Genomic DNA, 6,000 nt, shown 5'->3' with positions numbered 1-6,000 from the left:
CGTTAAATTTAAACTAAACAAAACTGCGTAACCGGCCTCATGAAGACACTTGAAAGACAGGAAGAGTTTTTGTTGGAGTAAATATGTGCTGTTGTTTTTAAATATGTGCTTTTTAACAGTATGATTCATAAGTCAGCATTTTTAGACAGCTTTTGCATCAAATCCCTGCAAACAAAGTGGAGTAAAAGTGAGATGAATACAAAACTCAAAGGACAGTAATCTAAAAGTGTCACAGAGCAACAACAATAAGTTATTGCTGGCCTTATGTGAACTTTTTATGAAATGAAAAATGTTTTATCTTATTTAAAGCATTTTTTTTTTTTTTTGCTTATAGAGTTAGAAACATGCAAAAATGTGCTCGATAATCCATGTCTCATCCCAGCAGGTGCATGTGTGTCACGTTCAAGGCCGGCCCGTTATCAGTGCTTTACAGTAAACTGTGGCCGCTTCCATGTTGTCACGCCCAGCCGTAGCTGTGGCCAGCAGGGCGTCAGCAGGCAACAAAAAAAATCATTGCACATATCTACGGCGGTTACTGCGCTTATGCTGTCATTCGACCACAAGCCTCATTGTGAGGGATAAACAAAAAAAAAAAAAGAAGCGTGGACATGATGACTCACACGTGAGTACAATGATGAGTAGAAGCGTGCAAATAACAACCACTAGCAAGCTATGGAGAATTTCAAGGCGATTTTCACCCCTGAAATTGCCAATTGCAACACATGAATATTAGCTGAAAATGTGTTTAATGCTAAAAGACGCATCCTTTGACCCAGTTTTGATCCACTGCTTAGAAAACATTTATATAATAAATTAATATAATTTATGTTTTTCTACAATCTGAAGTAATATTAATAGATAAAACTCTTGAACCCCCTTTTCCACCTGTCTAAATTGTAGATTTGATTGGCTGAGTCGTGTCATGTGGGAGGAGCTCCGCTGCAGGTTATTGGTCCGTGCATTTCCTACATTTACTACTGTCGTGACATGAGAAGGCGAAACAAACCTGCAACGGTTAAAATAATACTACAGTATATCTCCTAAAAGTCGCACATTTTATCTGACAACAGTTGATTAAATTAATGTAATATTAGGTGTCGGTTCATACACAAAGGCAGCTGCTCCTGGAGTCGGACCGGAATCCACCTATTGAGGGATTCTGTTCTACATCATCAACTCGGATGAGATAGCCCGTATTGTTATCTGAAAAGTAAAAGGTCATGCAGTGTAACATGCCTCTAATTAGTAATACGCCGTCTTGGCATCTTTTGTTTCAAGCCAGATGAATTGGATGCTAACTGTTGTTTAGATTTGACATCTTAACACTTGTACAAGCCTGTGAGTGTGCGTAATATAAACACTGTTTGATGACAAGAGGTCACTCCGTCACGGAGAGAGCCACGGTCCTACTGCAATGACTCCTGTTTTTTTTTTTGTTTTTTTGTGCAGCTGCCATGAGTTTGAGCGAGAGCACGCATGACCGACATTCCGCGTCGGGGGATGAACGACCCCAAAGTTGCCATGATTGATCACTGTGGTGCTGTCAGTGATATGAAGCTAAGTGATATGGCACGAGTGGAACATTTTTTTTTTTTTTGGTACTAATTTTCATAGTGGAGTGATAAAAAATTCGGAATGCCTGACGTTAATGGACAATTGGAGTGCACCCGAGCTGATTCTGATCCGAATTCTGCTTGACTGAATATGTGGAGGTGGAGCAGATAATTAATCACACGGACTTAGAAGCTATCACAAGAGTAAATAATACAGATAGGTGTCAGACTATTAGAAGATCGCAGATTTAAGACTAGTCAGAGATAGAAAATAGGAACATTGTACCTGGTTTTAAAGAGGTGCAACAGTCAGAAAATGCTAACAGAATTTGCCTTCAAAATAATGGTGGATCCTCTAAAATTGAATATAATCAGAATCACAACTGCTGTCCAGTGCGCCAGAATTCTTTAGGGGGCTTTTTTTTTTGTGTGTGTGTTTATTGTTTCTCTGTGGGACTTTTCTTTTCAGGCAACAAGCTACATACATTCATAAAGACATTTCATTGTTGTTCAATTATTTTTTTCAACAAAGTTGTCATTTGAGGATGGCCCTGTAAGTCCCGAAATATATTTCCATTATTTCCTATAAGAGAAATCAGAATAAATTAAAGATGGGCCAGCATATCGGAACAGATTGTATTCATCCTTGGAGGTTGCTCCCCACTGGATGATAAATGTTTTCCTTTCATGAAAATCTGACATTTGGAATTTCTGGAGTTGCTTGTGTAAATCATGAGAGTGACCGTAGAGATATGCAATGACTTATTTGAGAAAAATAGACAAAGTGCTTGATAGTGGCGGGTGCTCCATTTCCAATTTGATACTTGTCAAGGACAAGACTGAGCAATCGAAACAATAAACACAAAGCGATGACTCATGCTTATTCAGAGTACTCATGACAGGCTGTTCCCAAACTGTCAATGGTCATAATAAAAAGTTTTAATGTATTTCTATTGATGAACAAACAAACAAAATGTGTGTATGTTGCAATCACTTCATATCTATTGTGGTCATTTGGGTCGTTGGTAATGATTTGTTTGAAATGGGTTTGATAGCGATGGTGATGATCAAATCATTATGAGAGAACAAAATTCACAAGAAGCCAACGAGAGTATTTTTTTGGGGGCTTAAATATGATGCTTGAAAAAAAAATTATGATCCTGCTTTGGGTTACCATAAATTAGCTCTAGGCAGTAAAGGCATCTTCGACAGTATTTGTTTGTTGGTTTTGTGCAATGGCTTGCATGCGTGCAAGGAGACGGATGGACTCAGCTTCTAAGTAATTAACAGGCAATCGGCCTCACCTTGGGAAGCACAAAGCAAGTCATGCAATGCATCCTGACAAGGTCATTGACTGATAGATGAGCCTGAGCGAGGGGGAATTTTCAGAGGCGGTGAAGGCAGGCAGAACTGTGGGAACCAGACAATTAGTGGGTGGAAGGTAGGCGGCCATGTTGGATGATGACCATGAGGCTGCTTTACATGGATACTCACTGCTTGGCCCGCAGACAGCGAGAGAAGCTGCACCTGGGCTCAACTGACTCTTAATACACGGTCATTTATCTTGTAGGAGGCCGAGTGGGCAATTTGCCATCAACATAAAAAGAATCACAGCTACAGAGGTGCGATTGGTATTCCAGGGGAGTTACAGCAGCCCCTAGCGTCCCCCTGTCACTGTCATGCTTTGGTGAGCTACACACCTGCCTGATATTTTTTGTTGTTTTAATTATGGTGACAATGTGCAATGTTATAAATCACAGACAACATAAACGATTTGTGAGTTATTATTATGATTATGATACAAGGGATGATCCAGTATCGTTTAGATGTGTCAGAAAAGTTCCAGGACTGCTGTCTCAAACGGTATTATTTCCAACCCAAACTATAAACAACACGTTTTCCACTTCATTGTGAGTGAGACCAACATTTCTACAAAGAGATCCTGCAGTGTCTCCTTTGTTCAATTTTTTCGAAAGAGGTAACAGCTGTGGCGGGACGACTGGCAACAGCTTCACCACCCCAACGCACCTGAGCATCTGACAGTTCCTCGCCCAGAATGTCATCACCCTGCTGGCTTTGTGTGATTTTTTTTGTTCCCTCTTTTTCAATCTCAAGGGGATAATCACCAAAATGTGGATGATGGCAAGATAATCATTATAACGGAGGTTTGGATGAAGAATTCTTCCAGTAGTACATGAAGGTTTGACATCAAAGTCTGAGAAAGTGAGTGGGAAGTAAGAATATGACTTTGAAGGGAGAAACTTGTAGTTTGTAGTTTGGATTTGAAATGCATCTTTTCTGACACCATCCCTCGAACCTTTCTGATACACCTCACCATTTCCTGAAAATTGGATTCCATTGAATATTATTAATTCCCTGCATAAAGATGTATGTTTGGCAACATTGTGTTTCACAATCACTATTTTACGATCAAATGGGAAATTGACCTCATCGAGCAGACTGGGTGACACAGGCCAAATGACAAATACTCTTCCACTGAATTGAACTTAAATATTTCACCAGACATAAATTACTGAAAACTTGGGACTGCTACAATTGTCGAATAGTCCTCTTAAGACTGCACTGGTCAGGTTTCATCACGGCAAAAGTTAAGTTATACATGAGCTACATGTAAGGAAAACTGCAGTAGCCTCTCTTTCTGTTGTGCTTTTTACGTATGGATTTAAATTTTGTTTCCAATGGGAGTGAGAGTCACGCAAACATGATTAACTATAAATGACAGGGGGAGAAACAGGAGTGTACTTCACAGAATACAATTTCTCTGCATACAGCATTCTTTAGTTATGTTAAATATTCTTTCATTCTGCTATTGAATCACTACTCTGTAATACCTCGAAATATATTGCGGTTGCTGGGCGCAAGTGAATTGCCAAACGGTTCCAGGGGTTCTGCAACTTGTTTTCATGAGTAGCCAACGGTGGGTTAGCACGATGGCCTTCTTTGATCCTTCTTTTAATTTGCGTCGCTTCTGTGACAATTGTTTGGGCAAGTAAGAGAAGAAGAATGAGAAGAAGACAAGAATCACCGGTACTCCAAAAGTTATGAGTAGCGGGTCTTTGCTTTTCGATTAGGAGTGTTAGAGAGTGAGAATTGTTTTTACCTTTTGGTAACAATGAACTTACTTGCATGTTAAGAATGTTAAAATATTACTTAAAAAATATTGAACGGTTAATAAAAGTTTTAGGATGGCGGCAGTGTAACTCTGGAACCATTTATTTCTAAATGTGATGCAAACAAATCAAACCATAAAAAGATCCACTGCACATACTGAAGACACTAAAGTATTTTTTTCCCAACATATTGATCTTATGAATATTACATATTGTATTCAAGGTAACACCGCAACAGCTTTTTAAAGAAGACAAAACAAGTCTCATATGTATCTGGATCTTCAAAGTTGGAAAAAAAACTTATTCAGGACTTGAAATATGCCAGAAACTTGACAACAGTTGTTAATCAGATAATGAAAGGCGCAGTTACACTAGCACACTTGTGGAGAAGTATCTATAAATTATTTGCTGTGACAGCGTACAAGGGCATTGGAGCGTAAGGGTGGGATTTGGTACCAGGCACTTGCCTTCCCAACAAGATGACGCATCGTGCGAGCATGATGGTGAAATCCTCCATCAGCCATTTCCCCTCTTTTTTTTTTTTTTTTTTTTTTTTTTTTTACAGACTAACTGCAGTGAGTTCAGTTCCTTAACTGTAAGCACAGCGAGAAATATGTGGCAAGAAGTCTTTCAGGGAATAATGACTTTGCGTGACGTACCTCAATAGCCAGTGAGTCCTAAAAATACCCTAATTTCTGTGACAAATGAACTGTGAGCAATGCAAGTGAAAACAATTCCTGTACCTTCACTCTGGGACTGAAGCCTGTGCAGCACCTTTCAGAAGTTTGTAACCCGACTCCATAGTTTTTAGGGTGAACTCTTGCTCTACTTACCCTTTTCACCCCACTCACTTCCATCACCCTTGTGACCTGCCATTGTAACAATACACAGGATCGGGCTTGGCACAGAGGCGGACCACGTGCGCCCACAGGTCAGTAAGGCTACGTTGCAGGGTGTTTGCCCTCTGACACTGATGGTGTTTCCGGGTTGAACCGGCCTGCGATGGTGGTCCATGCAGATGGGCCACAGCGCCATCAGATAACCTTTTTCAGGGATCAGTTTCACCTCAGTAACTCTCATCCAAGTCATCCAGGGTTAATCTCCGAGGGAGAGTAGATGAATATCTGGAGAGGAGAGAATGAAAGATAGGGATGCAGTGTGGAAGTCTGGGTGACATCAAATTTAAGAGGTTGGCTGACCTTTGAGGCTAAGGCTACATTAGCTGAAGCTATCCAGCAGGAATATGCGGGGATTTAGCCATAAATTTGGAAGGATGAAATTAAGTGGAAACAATTCGCTGTAATAAAAGCGGGACA

At 40.1% G+C, this 6,000-nt stretch overlaps 1 long non-coding RNA gene across 1 annotated transcript; it reads left to right on the top strand.

Moving 5' to 3' along the window:
- Positions 1–464: 464 nt before the first annotated feature.
- Positions 465–4,145, top strand: LOC148337324 (uncharacterized). Its single transcript, XR_015843101.1, has 3 exons — positions 465–622; positions 1,450–3,240; positions 3,669–4,145. It is a non-coding gene; the product is annotated as an uncharacterized LOC148337324 (long non-coding RNA).
- The last annotated feature ends 1,855 nt before the right edge of the window (positions 4,146–6,000 follow it).

This window comes from Idiotropiscis lumnitzeri, chromosome 5 (assembly GCF_059441095.1).
Source record: "Idiotropiscis lumnitzeri isolate Australia: NSW breed Sydney's pygmy pipehorse chromosome 5, RoL_Ilum_1.0, whole genome shotgun sequence".
In the NCBI taxonomy this organism is placed as follows: domain Eukaryota; kingdom Metazoa; phylum Chordata; class Actinopteri; order Syngnathiformes; family Syngnathidae; genus Idiotropiscis; species Idiotropiscis lumnitzeri.
Note: the sequence above shows the minus strand (reverse complement) of the source record. Positions and strands in the feature narration are given on the sequence as shown.